Source organism: Pongo abelii, chromosome 21 (genome assembly GCF_028885655.2).
Source record: "Pongo abelii isolate AG06213 chromosome 21, NHGRI_mPonAbe1-v2.0_pri, whole genome shotgun sequence".
Lineage (NCBI taxonomy): Eukaryota > Metazoa > Chordata > Mammalia > Primates > Hominidae > Pongo > Pongo abelii.
Window position 1 is genome coordinate 47,197,703 of NC_072006.2, and position 22,845 is coordinate 47,220,547.

The 22,845-nt window shown below is 43.0% G+C and overlaps 1 protein-coding gene and 1 long non-coding RNA gene across 8 annotated transcripts in view; one reads left to right on the top strand and one right to left on the bottom strand.

The window, feature by feature from the left end:
- LOC103888799 (uncharacterized) lies at positions 1-22,745 on the top strand. Of its 2 annotated transcripts, XR_008517188.1 has the most exons (3): positions 1-186; positions 5,177-5,282; positions 22,083-22,745. It is a non-coding gene; the product is annotated as an uncharacterized LOC103888799 (long non-coding RNA). The 2 variants fall into 2 exon arrangements; XR_008517187.1 differs by lacking the exons at positions 1-186; positions 5,177-5,282 and adding an exon at positions 19,977-20,496.
- The window catches only part of PTPRT (protein tyrosine phosphatase receptor type T), a 1,130,568-nt gene that overhangs the window by 889,156 nt on the left and 218,567 nt on the right, over positions 1-22,845 (bottom strand). The gene's annotated exons all lie outside the window — the stretch shown is intronic.

Here is a 22,845-nt window from a genome sequence, read left to right on the forward strand (position 1 = left end):
GAACTTCTGAGCCTAGGTCATAATAAACTTCACAACATCCACTGCCACTGAAGAAGTTGGTCTATTCTGAGGTGGCCATGATGGAAGGAAGCCCAAGCTAGCCAAAGGAAGAAGCCATGTAGAGACAGAGTGCAATGTCAACTACCCTCCAGCTATTCCAGTTTTCTCAGCCTTGGTGCTAGTCATGTGAGTAGAGCAGCCATTCTTGGATATTCCAGTTCTAGCAAATGCCACTTGAAGAAGAAGCAAGGTTCCAGTTATACGGATTCATTTCAGCTGGCTAGCCATTTTTTGCCTTTGATCCACCCCAGCGGAAGCATCAAATACTATGGAGCGGAGACAAACTTTTCCAATGTGCCTGCTCCAATTCATAACCCACAGAATCATGAACACATTAAACAGTCGTTGGTTTACATTGTTAGGTTTTGAAGTACCTTGTTATGCAGCAAAGGTAACTGAACCACTCAGCTACTTTTTATGTTTGCCAAACCATTCCTGAAATCTACCCAAAACCAAACACTACTCTCTAAGGTCACCCTGGCCAGAAAAACCTCTGTTGTAGAACTGAGACAAAGTTATTGATTTGCCCGTCTTTCTCCCTTACCATACCTTGTACTACTCCAGGGCTCGGCACAGTGGCTGGTGCTGACATCCAGTATGTATCCAATGAACGAATGAAAGGAAGGAAGAAGGCCTGAGTGCCACTGCCCTCTGTGAAAATGTTCTGTGAGTCCTAGAACTAACCGTGTCTTTGGGACTCTGTGGCAGCAAAGCAGTACTGCAAGTGTTATTATAATAACAGTGACAGAATCCAAGCCTAGTAATCATTAACCATCCCCAGGAGAGCTAGTTAGCTAGCAAAGAAGAAAGCCCCCTCCTCAGGGTTGGGAGCACTGGTGCCCTGACGGCACTTGGCTTCAAACTGAACTCCCCATGCCTTCTCACAGAGCTGATCTGTCTATAAAATTGGTGGTTTCTATAGAAACAGAAGCACTGTAGTAAAACGAAGGGAAATCGTACATTCTGTCAGCGTACAGAGATCAATCCTGTTCTTATATGGGGCCAGGACTCTTTCACGCTTTATTTTTGAGCATCTCAACTTTCATTTCCATCCCAGCCATCTCATCTCATATTTATGAGGCTCCTGCACCGGTAATCCTGTCCCTTCTCACCTAGCTGCCTTTGTTAACTATGACCATGGGCAGAAGTCTGTGGAAACAGCATGGAATCCCTAGCATCCCCTCATAGTGCCAATAGCTCCAAACCCCAACCTGAGAGGGAGAACTGGGATCCCTGGTGTTCTGGGGTGGTAACCAAGAAGGTGGACTGAGACAGTACAGAGGGGGCACCACAGCCTTCCATCTAGACATTAAAAAATCTACTCTGTAATCGGGTACATGTTTTACATGCCTATACCTTAGCTTTAGACAGTCTCCATGCTCTTAAATATTAATATGTCTGTAATCTCTGTTTTGCACCCCAAAGTGCAAGTGGCTTTCTAGCTGCAAGGAAACAGAGTTTAGCCTGTATTTGAATTGCTCATGCTGTCTCTGATCATCTACAGAGAAAATTAGAAAAGGCACAGGTTATATTTTAGTATTTTAGATGAAGGTCCAAATTTTGAGGCACATGTTAACTCATGAAAATTGTCTGCTTCAATCAAGTACTACTTAAAATAAGTACTTAAAATAAGAAATAGTGTGATGTTTTCTTCATCAAAGAGCACTTTTACTTCTGACCTAACAGTACTAAATGTATTTTGCCTTTTTCTTGTTCTGATAAATGGCTGGTTGGATGAATAGAAATAAAATGATAGATAGGTGAGAGAATGAAGGATGGATGGAGGGATGCATGGATGGGTATGAATCATGCATGTGTGAATATATGATAGATGGATGGGTAAACAGGAGATGGATGAATACGTGGGTAGATGGACGGGTGGGTATATGGATGGATGGTTGGATTCATGGAGGGTTGGATGGATGGATGGAGATGAATTATAAATGTGTGGATGGTTGATGGATGAGTAGATGGGGGATGAGTGGACGGATGGGCAGATGAATGGGCAGATGGATAGATGGACAGACGGGAGAGGGATAGATGAATAAATAGATGGGTGGGTGGGTAAGCAGGTGGATGGATGGATGATAGAGAAATCACCCATCAGCATAATTTTTCTAAGATGTAAATCTAATCATCCATCCATTTATTCATTTACATTTTTGAGCACCTACCATGTACCAGGCAACATGTGAAAAGCACTGAGGATTCAGCACTGGATATCTGAGATAAGGTCCCAATCCTTGAGGACCTAAGATTTCAATATCTTTAAAGTAGTAAATAGATTTAAGGCAATAAGAGTGGGTGCAGGGAGAGGAGTGCATCATCTATTACCATGATCCAGGTGAGAGTTGATGGTAGCTTGGTCTAGGATAACAGCAGTGGATACAGGGAGACAGAAATAGATTCAAGGGTTATCAGCAGGCCTTGATAGGAGTTGCACAGCCCTGAGTCTAAATCTCAGTTCAGCCACTTACATGCTGTGTAAGCCTCAATTTCCTCAGCTGTAGATTGTAGATAATTGTACCTATCTCCCAGAGTTGCTATGAGGAATAAATGAGATGAAGTATGTGACAGAGTCAGACATAGGGCCTGGCCAAGAAAATGTTTTTAACACCAAAAGCCTCCATTTTAGGGAAAGATACTCAAATCCCTGCTTCTTGACCCCAGGCTATGAGCTGTGAGGAATACTAAATGCTATTAGGGTTAAACAGTAGTCAGAAGGTCAAGAGAGACTCAAAGGCATAGCAGAGGAGGGTCATGTGGCCACACAGTGTCCAGCCTACTTCCTCCCCTCTCCCAAGGATGCAACTAGCTATGTGCCACAAGCCTGCTCCACACGAGTCCACACGTCATGCCACCATCTAGCCATTAAAACCACTTCAGAAGCCTAGGCCCATCCATCGCAGTTGGCACAATCACCAAAATTGAACTTTCATGGAGCCAGAATCAAAGGGCTGCATAAACTAGGATTGTGTCCTCCTCCATCAGAATCATCTTGCCTCTGCGTAGCTATGAAGGACAGTGAGAACAAAAATAAGAATAACTAGGCAGAAATCTAAGCAAAACAGCATAGGAACAAAAAGCAGGGACACTGGAACAGCTAGACTGCCTGCTTTAAACCTCAATTCTGCCACTTACTAGCTCCATTACCCTAGGCAATCTGCACAACTTCTACGTGCTTCAGTTTCCTTATCTGTCAAATGGGAATAAGTACCTTCTTCTAGGCTTATGATAACTAAGGTGTGCAAATATGTAATGCAGCTGGAACACCACCTGGAATACAGTAAGCAGTATATAAGTGTTTGCTCTAGATCGACTTAATCACTACCAAGCACTAATATGCTCCAGTTACCTCACTGAGTACATAAATGCACTATTCCATTTGGTCCACATGACAATCCTGAGAATGGGTTACAAAGCAGGGGGTCTGGAAATAGATCTACCATCATCTTGCTTTATGCGCAGACACAGAACCTCTCTGAGGCTCTCTTTTTCTCACCATTAAAATGGGTACAATAGCACTAACAGCAGGTACCTAACAAATGAGAGGGTGGATTCTTTTGTATATACTCTTAAAAAAAATCTTAGGTTGGATAAATAGTCCCTTTGTAGACACAGATCTGAACCCAGAAAAGCCATTACCTCCACTTTCATGCCCTTCAGCTCATGCCTTAAATGGGTTCCTTCCCCACCAGCCTTTCTCTTTTTAACAACACTCTGTGCCGCTGCAGAATCTGCAAAGAAAACTGGACCAAGCCAACCCAAAGGAAGTTCTGAGGGTGGAGGAAAGGAAACCAAATCTAAACTAAATGACAGCTCCCTTGAGTAGGTATTCTGAGAGTCAGCAGAGGGGCAAGGCTGCATAAAGGTGGGGAGGGTAGACAGAGCTGTGCCTTCCACCATTGCCAAGGTCTCAGCTAGCAGGTGCACAGTGGAGGCAGGCATGGCCATCCACAGTGTGCAGAAGACTGAGGCTCAGAGATGTTAAGAAATGTACCAGAGGTCACACAGCTCAGTAAGAGGTAGAGCTGGGATTCAAAAGCAGATCTAACTGACTCCAAGTGCCCCTGCCATGGTACCCACTGCCATCCCTAGGTGAATCACACAAGATAAAAGTATAGGTGAGTCTGTAGTTAAGCTATAACTTGTTGTTCACTTGCAGAAGAGCTCAGATGACCTCTGTTCCTGGCGGGGGAAGTATCTTCTCACTTCCACCTGCAGTTAACCCTGTAGAATAGAGTCTACCACACTACTAGAAGACCTTCTGGCCCCAGCACTCAGAAGAGTCATACATCTAAAGCTGCCCAGCCCATGGAGAAGCTGAGCCCTCCCATTTATGTAAAGGCAGCAGAATTCCACCTTGCCAATTTCTTAGTCTCTCCATGGAAGACCTCAGATGACTGAGCCTGGCTAGACCAGGGTTTCTCAATCTTGGTATTATTCGCATTTTGGACCAGATTCTTCTCTGTTGGAGGGGGCTGTCCAGTGCTTTGTAGGGTGCTTAGCAGCATCCCTTTCCCCTTTCACTGGATACCATTAATACCCCTTTCAATTGTGACAAGCAAAAATATCCCCAGAATGGCCATATATCCCCTGAAGGGAAAAATCACCTGAGATTGAGAATCACTGCCGTGAATGGCTATATCACAGCCTGGGAGATAATGGACGAGTCTAGGAGATGTCACAGGGGGAGGAGGGACTCTAAGACCTCCCATGGGATGGCTGGACCCTGGTATGGTCACCTGAGCTGAGGGTGGGCCCTCGACTCTGCACATCGTTAGTTCAATCCTGCCAGAGTTGACTGGTCTCAGCGAGACTAACTCAGTAGATCCAACTCATAAGAGGTTGATGTGTAACTTGCATTCCAGGCTGTTGATTTCCCAGGAGAAACAGACCTTGCAAGCAGATCAGATTTTCCTGTTATCTAGTCAGTGCCTTCTTCTCTAGAGGGAACTTTGGGGAAGCAAAATCATGATAAGGCTCTTGTTTGGTGAGCAGGACTGGAGGAAGGAATTGATGGAAGACTTGGGTGGGTGCTCCTGGGCCAAATCTCCCTCCCCTGGTCTGGGAGGACAGCATCCCAGCACCTCTTATCACTTTCTGTCTCCTACAGTTAAGCCATGACCTGATGATACGTCCAACAGTTTGCCTATCAGACAGCTCTGCCAACCTGCAAGTTCCAGAAAGGCAAGCGCAGTGTGTTATCCACATCTTCAGCAGTAAGTGCTACACAGAAGATGCTCAGTCAACATGTGTGGTTGCTTTTTTTTTTTTTTTTTACCATTTGCAGTCACCTTCCTAAAAAGGAAGGGTGTGTGGGGAGGGGAGGAAGAAAGGAAGCAAAAGAGATTTCCTGTTGCAGAAGAAAAATGGCATAAACTCTAGAGAGGCTACCGTATCTCTAATTTGACCTGAGCTGAGCAATATATCCAGGATTTAAATGATGCTGGTCACTCACTTCTTTCTAGGTCACCTTTGTCCAAGGAGACATCCTTAGAGTCACAATATTAGGAGAAGACGATGGCAGAGGAGAGGAGAGAAGGGAAAGGAGGAGGGAAGGGAGGGAAAGGAGGAGGGAAGGGAGGGAAAGAAGAAAAGGGCAGGGAGGAGAGGAAGAGGGAGAAGGGAGAGGAGAAGGTTAAGGAAGGGTAGAAGGGGAAAAGAAAGGAGAAAGAGGGAAGGGGCAGGGAGGAGAGGAAGAGGGAAGAGGGAAGGGAGGGAAAGAAGAAAAGGGCAGGGAGGAGAGGAAGAGGGAGAAGGGAGAGGAGAAGGTTAAGGAAGGGTAGAAGGGGAAAAGAAAGGAGAAAGAGGGAAGGGCCAGGGAGGAGAGGGAGGAGGATTTACATAGAAGCTCATTCCCTATGGACAACATGAGTTTAAGAAATGCCACACGCTCTATCCCCCTCTTAGTGATGCACAACACACGTTGCCATATCAATATAAATCATATTAATGATCATCATCAATATTTATTGAGCTTTTACTGTGTACCAGGCACTATTCTACAAGCTTATCTGTATTAACACCGTTAATCCTTCCCATAGCCCTGCGAGGCACAGATACATTAAATAACTTGGTTACTCTAGGTTACTGGCCAGTTAGTAAAGTTGCACCGCTGAGAAACATGGCAATTCAGACCCCACGAGGTCCTGCATTAAAAGCCTACAATCCCAGAATTTCCCATACTTGCTTTTTATGTTTGTTGTCACAGGCAGCATCTTTTAACAGGCTGTGGAACACATTCTGGAAAGCACAGTTCAAGGACAATGTAGGTTTGGTTCACCCTACTAAGTGCATGCCTGAGGCCTCCCAAGAATAAGCCTCAGTTGTCATAACTGAGGGGCATAACTGTAATTAGTATGATTATTTACACTTATTTATTATAACATTATCCTTTTACTTATACTTACGTTATTGTTCCTTAAGCTTTACAATTTCTTCATGAGTAAAGTAGTGAGATTACTGTCCTCATTTTCCAGACGCAAAGGCTGAGGCTCAGGAAGACTACCTGACTTTGATCCCCAGCCCACAAACCACAGTGCAGCCCAGGAACAAAGGCTGAGGCAGTATATTCTCATGAAGACTTCACTGCAGGGGCAAAGGCAAGGCAGAAAAAGTGAGGGAAAAAGAGGAAGGAAGGAAGGAAGGAAGGAAGGAAGGAAGGAAGGAAGGAAGGAAGGGAGGAAGGAAGGAAGGAAGGAAGGAAGGAGGGAGGAAATGAGGAAGGGAGGGAGGGAGGGAGGGAAGGAAGGAAGGAAGGAAGGAAGGAAGGAAGGAAGGAAGGAAGGAAGGAAGGAAGGAAGGGGGATGAACCTATACAAGGTAGTGCATCCCTGGGCCGGCCACAGCTTTGCCAGGAAATATCACCGCTTGCTTGGGCACACGGCAGTGTGGAAGCCCTTGGCCTTAGCGCATTCCCTTCCAGGAGAGGAAGGGAGAGGAATTATCTGCTGCCTTGGTTCCTGGCCCTCTGGTTAAAGCTTTCCCCCCCAAACACAGGTGGTTAACTCTATTGCATGTGCAGGTTGTGATACTCAAGCTCCTCCATGCAGTCGTTGGAAAAGCCAGATCCTACCCCGTGGTATGGGGTTTTTCCAAGCATTGTCTGCCCAAACTTGGTGAGACAGTTTGGATGTTATCCCCTCTAAATCTCATACTGAACTGTAATCCCCAGTGCTGGAGGTGGGACCTAATGGGAAGCAATTGGATCATGGGGGTGGGATCCTCATGAATGGTTCAGCACCTCCTTTTGGTGCTCTCCTCGCAATAGTGATTGAGTTCTCACAAGATCCGGTTGTTTGAAAGTTTGTGGCACCTCCCCCAAAGACTCTCTCTCTTGCTCCTACTCTAGCCATGTGAGACACCTGCTCCCCTTTGCCTTCTGCCTTGATTGTAAGCTTCCTGAGGCCTCCCCAGAAGCCAAGCAGATGCCAGCACCATGCTTTCTGGAAGCCTGCAGAACCATGAGCCAATTAAATCTCTTCTTCTTTTTTTTTTTTTTAATAAATTACCCAGCCTCAGGTATTTCTTTCAGCAATGCAAGAATGGCCTAACACACGTGGGCACCAAAGACTCTGTAGCTCCCACCTGGGCAGAAAGGGCAGAGGAGACTGTGACAAAGTCTCACCTTCTCCCCTAGGGGAAATGAGACAGTCAGTGTTGTTAAGAGTACAGGTGACAGCAGCAACGATCAGGACTACGCACTGGCCAAGAAGTCAAGGCTTGGGGAACAGGTGGGCCAAGTGAATCTAGGAGGCACATAAACTGAGTCCAAGATACCATGTCTTTGAATCCAAAAATGAGTGTTCCTTCATTCAGTGGCAAAAAGCATTCAACTCACCAGCCACCCCAGCGCCCAAGTCACCTGGATCTAAACCACCCATTGGAAATGCAGATTTCTGGGCCACACCCAGAACTAAAGGAGCGGTTTCATTGGGAGATTCAACCATGGAGTCTGCATATTTTTAACAAGCTCTCCAAGTGACTTTTGTGGTCACGAAATGTTAGAAACACCTAGGACAGCATCAAAAGCTGCCCTGAGCATGCCTGAACTCCCCAGCTCATTTGATAGAGAAAAATCGAAACCTAGAAGTGATTAACTACAGATCAATAAAGCAGAATAATGAATCATGCCAAAGGTCGAGTGGCAGTACGCAGCAGTACACGGCAAGCCAATCTAATTAGGGGCCCTCGTAAACGTCAACTGCTCATAAACATTTATAAAAACAGGTTTCCTGCATATGGAAGGGTGTTAATTTTTCATATAGCTGTAGGTAAAGTAAATGTATTTTTAATCTCATACATTGATTTAACACTGTATTTCTTTTTGAAAGACTGGGAGACTCAGTCTTTGTTTACTGATTTCTATATCGGAGAAACTGCTGGAGACAGACGTCAGAGCATACTTTCTCTCCTCAGGAATAAGGGAAAACTTCTGATTCTTCCACATTAAGACTGTCCCTTGGTTCTCAGAGCCCAGGCTGACATCAGATGCTATCTAATAGAGACAAATGACACAGGGTGAGGCAAGGCATGGAAGAGGGGTGTCAGTTCTGCAAGCGAGATGCTGTCACTTGTAAAGATTTTCATTAATAAACCTTCTAATACCTACTGTTACACTGCACTGTACCCATCTCTGGAAATTTTTTAACAAACTCAGATTTAATTTTCTTTCTCATTAATTAATTTTTTTATTCATCTCTTCCATTAGAGCCTAAAACCTCCCAATTACACATTATTAGCTCAGAGGAAAGTTGGTAATTGAGATGGTCCCAGGATTCCAGAAGTGCCCTGTGCAGAATGTCTGCTTTAATTAGATTTCCATTAATTACTTTTTTATCAATTAATATTGGGTACTTTGGGACCAATACTTGTGATCTCCACATCATGCACTCTTAAATGACACCTCATTTATTGCAGTCAGTCAAGCAAGGGACCCAAAAAGAGTTCAGCAGAGAGAGCAGCAGACAGGCTCTGTGCCTCACATGCAAATGACATAGCATGCTTGCTTGCAGGGGTGAGTTTCATCCCCTAATGTGTACCTCGAGAGGCTAGGCAGGTTAGGAAGAAGAGACAGAGAGAGGGAGAGGTGGGGTGGGGGAGAGAAGGTGGGGGACACGGAGAAAGGGAGACAGGGAGAGGGAGAAAGGGAGGAAGGGAGAAAGGGAGGAAGGGAGAAAGGGAGGAAGGGAGAGAGGGAGGAAGGCAGAGAGGAGGGAAGGGAAGGGGAGAGGAGGGAAGGGAAGGGGAGAGGAGGGAAGGGAAGGGGAGAGGGAGGGAGGGAAGGGGAGGGGAGGGAGCAAAGGAAGAGAGGGAGGAGAGGGAAGGGTGGGGAAGGGAGGAAGGGAGGAAGGGTGGGGAGGAAGGGAGGAAGGGAGGAAGGGAGGAGGGGAGGGGAAGGGAAGGGAGGGGAAGGGAAGGGAGGGGAGGGGAAGGGAGGGGAAGGGAAGGGAGGGGAGGGGAAGGGAGGGGAGGGGAAGGGAAGGGAGGGGAGGGGAGGGGAGAGGAGGGGACGGGAAGGGAGGAGAAGGGAAGGGAGGGGAAGGGAAGGGAGGGGAGGGGAAGGGAAGGGAGGGGAGGGGAGGGGAGAGGAGGGGACGGGAAGGGAGGGGAAGGGAGGGGAGGGGAAGAAGGAAGCAAGGGAGGAGAGGGAATGGTGGGGAAGGGAAGAAGGGAGGAAAGGAGGAAGGGAGGAAGGGTGAGGAGGAAAGGTGGGGGGAGAGGGAGGGGAGAAGGGAAGAAAAGGAAGGAAGAAAGGAAACCTATAGACAAACATAAAAAGTGTCTAGTCCAACCAAATCATTTGCAGATAGATAAATGATGGCCAGGGAGCCAAGTGGCCTCACCAACCCTACACAACATTGGGCTAGAACATTTTTCTCCCCTCCACATTGTTCCCTGCACCTCCCACTGCCCCTTTACTAGGGGAACACATAATTTATCATCTACACTAGGACACTTTTAAGAGAGAAAAGGACTGCTATTAATAATCATACTGGGGAACAATAGACACAAACCCCAGCACACCAAGATGTATTGTCACCCAACCTATCACCCCTCGGCTGTTAACTTATGAACCTCTTCCTGAGAGAGACCCACTTTTTCAAGGTGGCAACTCTGCCTCTGCAGCCTTAATATAGCTCAGTATTTGCCTGGAAAATCAATATGCATTGATTAATGACAATAATATGATGCAACCTCCACCCTCTGAATTCGCTTAGTATTCCCACTTTCTGTCTTAAATTAAATGTTTCAGTTCACCCAGTATCTTTTCCCAACTCATTTCTCAACTATTCTTTTATAGAATGTAACTTAATTGTATTCAATACCCTAACCTAATTAGGTTAGCCTAATGGTTAAAAGTAACCCGAAACTGGACTACTTGGGTTTGAACCTAGTGGGGTGTCTTTGGGCAGGTTCATTAAGTTTTCTATGTGAGCTTTCTTATCTGTAAAATAGTACCTACCTCATAGGGTTCTTATGACGATTACACGAGCTCATGTACGTCAAGTGCTTAGAATAGCACCTGGTTCATAGAAAGTGCTACGTAAGTACTTGCAAAATTAAATAAAAATAAAAAGTTAGAGAAACGGTGATCACCAAAAGACATAACTAATTTCTCGCCCTAAACTAAGCGGAATATCTTGAAGTCAAGGAGGAGAAAGGAAAACCAGATGTGACCGAGCATAGCTTCCTGTGCCAGGGACTGAGACCAGTACTTCGGATGCATCATCTCATTTAATTCACAGAAAAGCCCTTGAAAGTAGGTATTGCTATTATCCCCATTTTATAGATGAGAAAACAGAGGTTCAGAGAGATGCTGTGACCGGCCTCCACCATATAATAAAGCCAAATCCCCTCAAAATTCAGCACAGGTATAACAAGTGGAAAAAAATAAAACAAAACCGCAGGGTTTCAGGCTGACTTTCACCTTCTGCGTGAATCCTCCTTGTTTCTAGCTTCCACTAGCGCCTACCCCAAGGGAGCTCTGCTCCCTTCTTTAAGGCCAGAACCCATGCACAAGCCCTTCCTTGGCTCTGTGAACAGCTGACACTGGCTGCAACTTGCAGAAAGATTTCCTAAGTTCGTAGGGGGAGTCCAAGAGAGAACAAGGACAGGAGACATAGAAATAGCCCACCCGACAATGGACAGTGCCTTATCTTCCGGAGGGGACTCACTCCTTACCAGGGACCTCGCGAGCTCATCTCATCCCATACTCAGGTTCCTAGAACATCATCACTCTCATCTCCAAGGGCTGGCCCCCTTTTCAGACACCTTGTCCCTCCCATCATCTACTTACGGAGTGTCTGGGTTCTTAGGTGACAATGAGCAAGTCTGGACTCTGACCACCCAACCTATTTACTAGCTACTAGGAACTCTCTCATATACAGTCACCAACTAGATCATATGTCAATTTTAATAAATATTTTCACTGATTTATTAGTCCACTTCTGCTGATACAACAAAATACCTTAGACTGGGTAATTTATCAATTGTAGATGTTTATTTTTCACAGTTCTGAAGGCTGAGAAGTCCAAGATCAAGGTGCTGGCAGGTTTGGTGTCTGGTGAGACCCTGTTCTCTGCTTCCAAGATGGCACCTTCTTGCTGTGTCCTCACATGGTGGAAGGGGAGCTGGAGGACGTAACAAGCTCCCTCTAGCCCTTTTATGAAAGCATTAATCCCATTCATGAAGACGGAGCCCTCATGACCTAAGAACCTCCTAAAGGCCCCATCTCTTAATACTGTTGCATTGGGGATTAAGTTTCAACATGAATTTTCAAGGGATACAAACATTAGACCTTAGCAATAGCAAAATATCTCATGTAGTCACATTAACTGAAATACCTTCTCTCTGGGTATGTGTAGTCTGTCACTGTTTCCTCTCCCCCCAGTATTGGGATCACACTACATACATGCACACAAGTACACACACGTATACACACACAGCCCTTAAGCAACTGGGTTGCTAAACAACCAGAAGGTAATACAAGCAGCAGTTGCCACAGTGATACAAGGATGTCGTAAACAGCACCAGAGCAGAAAGTAAGAAGCACCCTAAATAATTCATTTCCCTATGTTGGGAGAATATACCCATACAGGTATAGCTGTTCCCATTTGTAAATCACTAAGAATGAAAAACTATAACCAATATGGGGCCTAGGAAGATATTTTGTAAATTAAATAAGAATGAAGTATGCAGAAAATATATATTTTTCTAAGATGATTTATTGCATGAAACGCCATTAAATTTCAGACTATCTGTTTTGTGTTCATAAATTCAAGAAAACCTGGTTTCCATGAAAAACAATTCTTTTTATTAAAAAAATGAGATAAACAGATAAAAAGAGATTTGGTTTTAAAAGCTAGAAAAAACATGAAGACAGGTAATTAAAATAAAGAAAAGCCTGTTTGAAATCCAATTGTTGATAAAAAAAATTTTAATGCTGTAAGGAGCAGAACTGTGGAATACAGAAGCAGCACTGTGTAGAACTTTCCAGAAATGAAGAAGAAAAGAAGGTGGTGATAAAGATTGCTATGGTGCTGTTCGTGCTCCAAAAACAAAACCTTATTTTATCCCTTATTCCAAGCAGACCTCCATACTGTGATACCCTTACTCAGAGACGTTGGATATTTTAGTTATTATGCACAAATGTGTGCTGGTTCAATAAGGAAAATAGGAAGTAAGTCCTTAAAAAGAAAGATTATAGCTACATTTCACTAGAAGGAAGTAGAATGAGTGTCCTGGAACAGAGGAAAAGGTTAACACAATGTTATTCCACATCACAGATGCTTCACAGAAATGAGCAAAGATGTGGGGTGTGCCCTGCTTTGCGGCAGGGGAGAGGAAAAGAAACCAACTCAACTGCCTTCTAAAGGAAGAGCATGTGGGAGGGGGCCCCCACACTCACCAGGGAGGGGTACTGTGGTCAGTTGAATGACGGGCCCCTAAAAATAAGTGTCCACATTCTAATCCCCAGAACCTGTGTATATGCTACCTCACACAGCAAAAGGGACTCTGCAGATGTAATGAAGCTAAGGATCTTGAGTGGTGAGAGGAGCCTGGATTATCCAGTGAGGCCCAATGTAATCACAAACGTCCTTATAAGTGAAGGAGCGGGGCGGGAGGGTCAGAGAAGGAGGCGTGCTGATGGAAGCAGAGACTGCAATGATGCAAGTCCATGAGCCCAGGAATGCAGGTGGCCTCTAGAAGCTGAAAAAGGCAAGGAAACAGATTCTCCCCTAAAGCCTCCAGAAGGAATGCAGTCCTGCTGTCACCCTGCTGAGTTTAGACTTCTGACCTCCAGAGCTGGAAGAGAACAGATCTGTGTTGGTTTAAGCCACTAAATTTGTGTTAACTTGTTACAGCAGCAGTAGAAAATGAATACAGGTAATGTATCCAAAAGAAGAGTAGAGAATGCAAAATTAACTCTCAGCTTCTACATCTTCTGCCTAGTTTACAGGGTTGATATCTTCCTATCATTAGTTGAGGCATTAATGTTGAACAACATAATAAATGCAGAATTTCCATAGAGAGTTCAAAGAGCACTGAAACTTTAGCATACTGGGTAAGCCTGTTGGTACAGGTACCAGTGCAGATAGAAAGCTCCCAATAATAAAATGACCAGAAGTAAATTAGAAATACGAAAGGCAAAAGAGATATGTTATATGGATGATGAGAATACCTAAATTACAAAAAAAAAAAAAACTTTAGAACAGATTTAAAAATAAGCTATACTGAATGTCCTAAACATCCTGAATAACATTTTTCCAAGCATAAAAAAAAAAAAACAAGGTATTTATATGGATAAACATTTACATAAGTAAATGACTGATCTCAGATTTCTCTACAATACTGGGCTGAAAACGCTAATGATTAAATATCTGCAGGATTTAAAGCACTCTGTTCATTTATGGAAGAAGCAGAAAAGTATTTACAAATGTAAAAGGACTCAGAAAGGATGTACAGAAACACTACCACCACCATTTACTTCCTCCTTCTGCCAAATACTAAAAGAAATGCCTAACCAGGCCAGGCGCCGTGGCTCACGCCTGTAATCCCAACACTTTGGGAGGCCAGGTGGGCGGATCACTTGAAGTCAGGAGTTCAAGACCAGCCTGGCCAACATGGTGAAACCCAGTCTCTACTAAAAACAGTACAAGCTGGGCACGGTGGCTCACACCTGTAATCCCAGCACTTTGGGGGGCCGAGGCGGGCGGATCAGGAGGTCAGAAGATCGAGACCATCCTGGCTAACATGGTGAAACCCCATCTCTATTAAAAAATACAAAAAAATTAACCAGGCATGGTGGCAGGTGCCTGTAGTCCCAGCTACTCGGGAGGCTGAGGCAGGAGAATGGCGTGAACCTGGGAGGTGAAGCTTCCAGTGAGCTTAGATTGCACCACTGCGCTACAGCCTGAGCGACAGAGCAAGACTCCGTCTCAAAAAAATAAATAAATAAATAAAAATAAAAATAAAAACAGTACAAAAATTAGCCAGATGCGGTAGCGAGCACCCGTAATTCCAGATACTCAGGAGACTGAGGCAGGAGAATCGCTTGAACCCAGGAGGCAGTAAGCCGAGATCGCACCACCGCACTCCAGCCTGGGCAACAGAGCCAGATTTTAGATTCTGTCTCAAAAAAAAAAAAAAAAAAAAAAAACCTAACCAAATGGGGTCATTTTTTAAAAATAAAAAATGAGTAGTTAATTTTTAAAGGTTGGTAGGGAGTGCCCAAGCAAATTAAATATGAAATTTTCTTAAAAATTGATGTAAATTCAGTTACAGAAAGAATATAAATGCTATAAATAGTTCTTTGTAAAAGATACAGAGATATAAGTTTAAATAATAATTATTAAATCAGAAACATGGATAAAAATCCCATACTTACCATCAACAACTGAGAAAATGAGTAAGGCTTATATGAGGGTAGATCAAACTATGCCACCCACCCTACCCTGCACAGGGGAAAGCCAATAAAATACTTTGTATTTTGAAGACAATTAAAAATAAGTTTTAGGAAAAATTAAATTTAGATACATACTTCAGGCAGCTAAATGTATCCAAGAGTAAAACCAAAAGCAGAATATAATAGAAAACCTAATCACCCACCACAGAATCAGCAAGCTCTCTAAGGGCCAAACAGCAAATAGTTCAGGCTTTCGGGCTACATCCAGTTATTGCTGCTGTCTGTTCTTTGTTTTGTTTTGCAACCCTTTAAAAATGTAAATCCACCATTCCTAACCTATGTGCTGTCAAAAACAGGCAGTAGGTTGCCAGCCCCTGCAACCTACTGCTTGTAGGGAGTTAGGGAGGAAGTCAAATTTAAAAACAAGCATAAGAAATAGAAAGCATTAAGTGAGATAAAAGTCAGACACAATATAGTTATCATATTAGTATAAATTACCTCAACTTCTCTAGCAAAAGAAATTGTCTCACAGACTGAGTCAAAAATCAAGTATATCGAAATATTTTCCATAAGATGTGATCTTAAGCAATTAGATTGCCAAAAGGTTAAATTTGAAAGCATGGGTGGATTTAACAGGAAAATGTCAATAGCAAAAAAATGCAGATGTACCAATATCCATATCAAAGTAAAATTCAAAGACAAGTCATTGAACAATACCAAAAAAGCTATTCTACATTGATAAAAGGTATAATTCACAAAGAAATATATCAACTATCATGACCTTTTCTGTAGCAGGTAGCAATGCACTGAGATATAGAAAGGAAACTGTTAGAAACCCAGAAATCAACAAAAATACAGTAATAGTTTGAGAATTTAATACAACTCTCTTTAAGTCCTGACAGATCAAAAAGGAAAAATTTAAATAAGGAAGTCATGACTAATATAATTAGTAACATTGATTTAAAGACATATATCAAACCTCTCTCCCTACATGGAATTAATTAGTTTTCCTGTGCTTTGAGTATTTTTTCAGTGATGATTAAAATATCAATAAGGCCACAAAAAACCATCAGCAGATAATTTTCAAATGTTTTTATGTTGTATTATCTGACCATGAGGCCAAAGTTCGAACAAAACAAGGATATTTCGGCATTCATAAATCAATTAATAGGTTTAATCCAAAGAGGAACATATTTTAAGTTAAAAAACATATATCAATAGATGCCAAACTGTATTTGATTAGAATATCCATTCTTGATTTAAATTCTTAGTAAAAGAGTTCAATTATTATTTTAAAGAGATTCTCTACCTACTAAATCCAAGGTTATCAACAGAAAAATTATCGTAATTTATAATCAAATTCAGTAAGATATCCAGCATAAAAGTAAATAAGTAAACTCACTGCTTTTTCATATAACCCTACCAACCAATTTGGAAAGATAACGCCAGGGAAGAAGACATCCTATTCTATAAATACACACACACACAAAATGCTATAAATACTCATATATAAACAGAGGTGTGATTGCAAATGTTCACAACAGGTCCTCTGGGAAAGAAGGCCCGGATTTATAGTATTTGCTGCTCTCTGTGGCTTAACTAATGCCACAATGGCCTATTTCAAAAGACCAACATGTTATCACTGAAGGCAGATATGCAATAAGATACTATTATACAGTGTTTCCAACTTACAGATACACGATAGACATGAATAACCTCAAGAGTGTAGATAATAAACTGTAGTAAAATACTTAGGGAGTCATGAGTTTTGAAAATTACCTTTGTTTTTACATATAGTGTATATAGTTGTAGGTCTCCATAACTTAAGTTTAAGAATGCCTGTGTTTAACAAACACCTCATGGAAATTCTGAAAATTTAATAGGTCTTATGAGCAGGTACCAGGCTGACTCCAGCCTATCACCGTTTAAAAAAGTCCCCAATAATCTTAACCAGAAAGATTCAGTACTTGCAAAAATATTACTGAACTTAAATGAGAGCCATAAAACTTCAACAAATAGAGGCATATGAAGCTCACGGATGGAACAACTTAATACGGCACTGATTGATTTTCTTTCAATTCGTCTATACATTTAAGAAATCACAAACAATACCCCCACTTAATTTTCTTTGGGGACAGTGGAGAAGGGATCCTGAAAAAGCAATCCTAAATTTGATGCATAAAAATAAACATTCAAAGAATAGCTAGGAAAATTCTACAACAACAGTAACATTCAATGAGCATTTGATCTTAAAACTATTACAAAGCTAGAAGGTACAGAAAAGTGTGTCACTAAACACTGGAGAAGACAGAAGCTATGGTCTCAGTCCAGTGGGGTAGAAAACTACCCAGGTAGGTCATTCTAGTTCCACACAGTAAGAACCATGATGGAATAGCCAAGACGAGTTGGGGAAAATGAGAAGCTTGGGAATACCAGAGAAAGGAAGTGACATCTGAATTGATTTGCCTTTTTGGGTTATTTGAACCTTTCATCAAATTGGCTTCCAGAAAGCTTGTACAATTTAAAATTCCACCACCAGTATGTGAAACTATTTTCTAACATGTTTGCCAACACTGGGTATTATACCATTTTTATTTTATCTTGCCTAGTAGCTTACCTTAATTAGCATGCCTGATGTTTAATGAGGCTGGTAATATTTCATAAACTTATCGGTTATTTATATGTCTATTTTTGTAGAAATCCCTCTTTCCTCTGTGTTCCCTCAGTCTCTCCTGCTCTCTTATTATAGATCTCAATACACTATGTCACACGAGCTGTCACAGCTGCTTGCCCATCCATTTCCCCCAGAGACCAAAAGTCAGAAGCAGGACTGTGTCTGTTTGGTCGCTGCATCTGCAACAGAGGGTACTGCCCAACTTATAGTAGAAACTCTGAGAACATACACCCAGTGAACAAGACGGTGGGTTTTAGAGCATCTTCACTTGGGTGTCAAGAGCAATCACATGTGAACCACATCAAAATGGTGCTGCTTCCCCCGCAACAGACTTCTGCCAACATTATTAACGGCACCTGGGCACAAACAAGGAGAAAAACAAAAATAGAGCAAGGCTGTAGTTCATTCCATTGTACGTGATCATCAGGCAGAGAAAAGTTTGTAAAATTCAAGGAGAAATTTCTTCAGAAAAACATTTTCCTTAAGAGATTGTTTCAATGTACCTGCGGAACTGTCAGAGAAATTAGATTCTCCACAAATAACAGTCACTTGAATTTCTACTTTATTTCTAAAGAGTTCCTCCACTTTAACTTCCATTTGTTGTGCTTTTACAACAACTTCTTTAAGAGAGGCATTTGATCTGGTATTATCTACTCATCAGACTTTGGAAAGGCACCGCAGGGAGGTGATATGACTCTTTAGCAGACGATGAGTTTATTCAAGTTTGCTGTGACATTTGTGCAAGAGCCCAGCCCTTCCTCTTATAGCTACTTAAAGACACCCTGAGAACAGGAGCTGCTCCATCCCTTTGGTGGCTGCAGTGGGTTGAGTGGTGGCCCCCAGAAGATACGTCCATCTCCTAATCTCTTGAACGTGCAAATCTGACCTTATTTGGAAAACGGGTCTTAGCAGATGTAATTAATTTAAGGTATTTAATTTAATTAATTTAAGGTATTGAGATGAGATCATCCTGGTTTACCAAGGTGGGCCCTAAATCCAGTAACAAGTGTCCTTATAAAAAACAGAAGAGGAAAAGACACAGACATATGGAAAAGAAGGCCAGACCAGGTGGAGATCAAGGCAGAGAGTGCAATGATGCGGCCACAAAGAATGCTGACAGCCACCAGAAGTTGGAAGAGACAAGGAACTGATTGTCCCCTAGAGCCTCCAAGGAAGTGCAGCCCTGCTGACACCTTGATTTCAGACTGTGGACCCCAGAACTGTGAGAGAACAAATCTGTGTTGTTTTAAGCCACCAAATGGATGGTAATTTGTTACTACAGCCCTAGGAACCGAATACAGTGACCAACCCCATTCACCAGCCCCCGAATACCTTTGTGGCATTTGTGTTCCCCCACGCTCACATGCTGCCTCCTTCCCTCCTAGGCTGTTATTCAAACCATCGCAACAGCCTCCTCATTGCCCTCGCTGCCTTCAGCCTTGCCCTCTCCAAGCCCACCCGAAGAAATTCCAAAACTCAAACCAAAGGCTGATACGTTCTTGCCCTACACTTCACTCAATGCTGGCAACCCAACGAGGGACATCAGGATAACATCGAGAATGCGCAGTCTGTGCTTGTGAATTCCTACCACCTGGCCCCAGCTAGCCTCCCATTCCTTATATCTGCCAAGACAAATTCCCCCAAATACCCTCTCCCCTGGCCAGAAGTGACCTCCACATTCAGCCCCAATTATGGAAGGCTGTCACAGGCTATTCCTTTTGCTGGGTAAGCCCTTCCCCCTTTCAAGTCTATGTTCAACTGTCATATCCTTTTTGAGGACTTCCTTTAGCTCTTCCCTCCACCTCTACTGCCACCCTTAACAGAGCAGAGTTGTCTCCTCTGGCATCCTATTGTCAATAGCCCACTCCTGAGTTACAGCAACAACGGCCACCTGACTCCACTCATCTGTTGACCTGTCCATTTCTCCATCAGCCTATGATCTCCTTTAGGGCAAGGTTCATCCTTACCTGATTCATCTTTGTATCCCAGAGCCTAGCCAGGCACACAACAGGGATCCAGTGGAGAGAGAGATGGATAGGTGGGTAGGTGAAGACACAAACGTGTGGTTGAACACACAAACTGGCGAAGTTCCAAATGAACTAATAAGTGGACACCTCACTGAGAGACTTAAATGCAGAAGGGTGCCAGGACATAAGAGGAACGGCTGAGAGTTATGAAAATGTGCTCTATGGGGCAAATCAAAAGTCCACTGAAGGCAAATGCATCATAACAAGACTGGCATTTCCTGGAGCTTTCGGGCTAATCAATCACTTTCATATGCATCATTCATTTACTCCTCACAATGACCTGGTGAGGTAATGAGTTACTATTAGCTCAATGCACAAGGAAGCTGAGGCTTGTGGACATCAACCGAAGTCTCACAGCCAGCAAATGGCAGGCCAGGGCACCAGGGCCTAGGTCTGCCTGCCTCTTCCACCCACCTTCTGTCATCACAAGCCTTCTGATCTCCAGCCCTCTGATCTGCCCCAGTGGGACCCTCCCGCGTCTCTGCTCTAGTTGTAGAGGACCCATCAGGCACTTGAGAAATGAGCGGTGTTGTGAACATTCGACTGTGCCCATGTGGAATCTACACACACAGTTTGCCTGAAAATGACTGATAGGATGGAAACTGACAAGTCGTCATCCGCTTCGGGCACCAGCGATGACTGGTTAACGTGAATATTGTGTTGATTTCCGCTAGATAGAAGATGATGTCACTTGTCGTTAATGGGGTGTCACACATACACTTGCCTAAAGGAAAATGCTCTTTTGGTGATTGTTCTCAATTTCCCCCTCATTTTATAGCCACAAAAAAGAAAAGATTCAGCAGAAAGGATGAATCCACCTAGGGGTAGGCTGGAAAGGCATTCTTCTCATTTATTTCCTTCTTTCTTTACCAGAACAACCAAAACCCAATGAAAATGCTGGTGCGAGTCAGAAGAGGGGGACCTGGGTTCTAAGAGCAGCCAGGTACTCTGGGCTCCAGATCAGAGCCTCAGAATCCAGCAGTTATGCCCACAAGGTAGCCAAAGTTCAGCCAGTTACCACCGGTCTCTCAGCCAGCTATACTTGCCTCTGCTCAGCAATGATGATTTGAACATACATGTACAAATAATAACAGATAACATTACTGAGCACTTTACTATGCACTATGGAATGTGCTAGGTAAAGACGTTACCTCCATGTAAGCCATTAAATCAACCTACGGGGCAGGTGCAGATCCACAAACCCTGATTTAAGAATTCTGAATCCTCAAAAGCTTTGAAAACAAAACGATTTTTTCGTAAGTTTAATACAGACTTATTTGGTGCTAAGATTTGAGTTAAAGTGATATACACTGACTAACAGTTTTTTCTATCTCCTTCTTACTATTAATATTCATACTTTTTGCTACAAAAATATCAACATGCTTGATTTAAGGGTGCTATCACAGCCTCTGCTGAGGGATGTTATTAATAAATGGTACATTTACTATATTGCTTTCCTTTAAAAGTTAAATAAATCTAAATCCGAGCACATTTGGCCCCAAGGACTGCAAATAAGAGATTGGGAACCTGTTAAACCCATTATATGGATGAAGAAACAGGCTCAGAAAAGCTAGGAAACTTTCCTGAGGTTACAGAGCTCAAAAGCAGCAGATGAAGGTTTACATCTAGGCAGCCTTGCTCCAGAGCTGGCCGGGTTAATCAGTGGGCTTTGCTACCTTTGACAAATGCCCCTGCTAGCTGGTCTCAGCCCCATCCTCCCAGCGCAGCAGTTCAGTCCCTGTTTGTTCTTGAGCAAGAAGTAAGCATGTGCCTTCTTAGTCGAGGTATAAGGCAATCCCCAGGGTATCAGGATCATAATTACAATGCTTTATTAATATAAATCTCAAGATATAGACCTGTGTTTCAAATCAAGAGTCAAACACAACAGTAACATCAGTCTCAGGTAACTACCAGTCAAGGATTTGGATCCAGACTTGAGCTTTTACACTGAGAAGCAAACAAAGATGACTATTAATTGGCTGATGGTCAGCCAGTATCAAATTATCACATTTTCTCACACTACAGTGGTTATACAGACCCTGGAGCTAGACAGGTAGTGCTGAAATCCTGGGTCAGCCACTTAATAGTTATGCGACCTTGACAAGTTGTGCCTCAGTTCCCTTATATAGAACATGGGGGTAATGCTAGCACCCCCCTCAAGAGTCGTCATGAGGATTAAATGAGATTGTATTTAAAGCATTTGGAATATAGCAAGTCCAATCTTAGCCTCTGCTCCCAAACAGATAGACAGATGATTAGGATGGATACATAGATGCTTTGCTTCACATTTTAACTTCTCTGAAATTGGTGGCTCTTCTTATTATTGATGTGTACTTATAATGTTTACATTGTTGTTCTCAGAAAGCTGCAACTTAACTAATGGTGCTTCTTTTTCTTTATTGCATCTTAGATACATGGTAATACGGTAAAATACTTTGGAGGAACTGGATGCATTTTTCCTCTGGTCTCCAGAGAAGAAACTGAGACAACAGTAAGTTACAGATTCAAGCTGTGTTCATAATGTGTTTCCACGTGGAGGTCACACTGTCATGTTCACGGGCAGATGAATTCTAACACCAAACACCAGGCTGAATAGGTGTTCCCATTGCAAGAGAAGCGCTGTGCACGATTTTTATTCGTATTTCAAAACCCTAACAAATGGCCACAATCAACTACTACAAATTTCTCCTGATTAGTTTTAGTCTGCCCTTCTGTCACCTTTAGGAGAGAGCCAGAGATTTCAACCTGCAAAATTACCAGCAATGCATGTCAGAAAGCATTTCAAAGAAGAGTCAAAGTGCGTGTGGAAACTAATTGCTGTATCTGAAAGTGCTGTTTGAAGAGTTTTTCAGTCTTCAGAGAAGCAAGTCCCCACCCCTTGGGAAAACTAGTCTTCAAACTAAAAGTTTCCCCAAATCATATACCTGAGAAAAATGTTAAAACAGACTTACCCACAAAGGCAAATAAATAAAACTGTAAGAATAAATAAATCAGAAATCAGATGTCTCTCCCCTGTTTAAAATCCTCCAACAGCTTCCTACTTTATTTGGAATAAAACGCAATTCCTTTACCACTGCCTTCCGGGCCTCATGTGGTCTGCCCCCGGCCCACTTCTTCCATTTTTTTTTCATTCTGTGTTCCCCTTCACAAACTGCTCCAAACATACCAGTCTT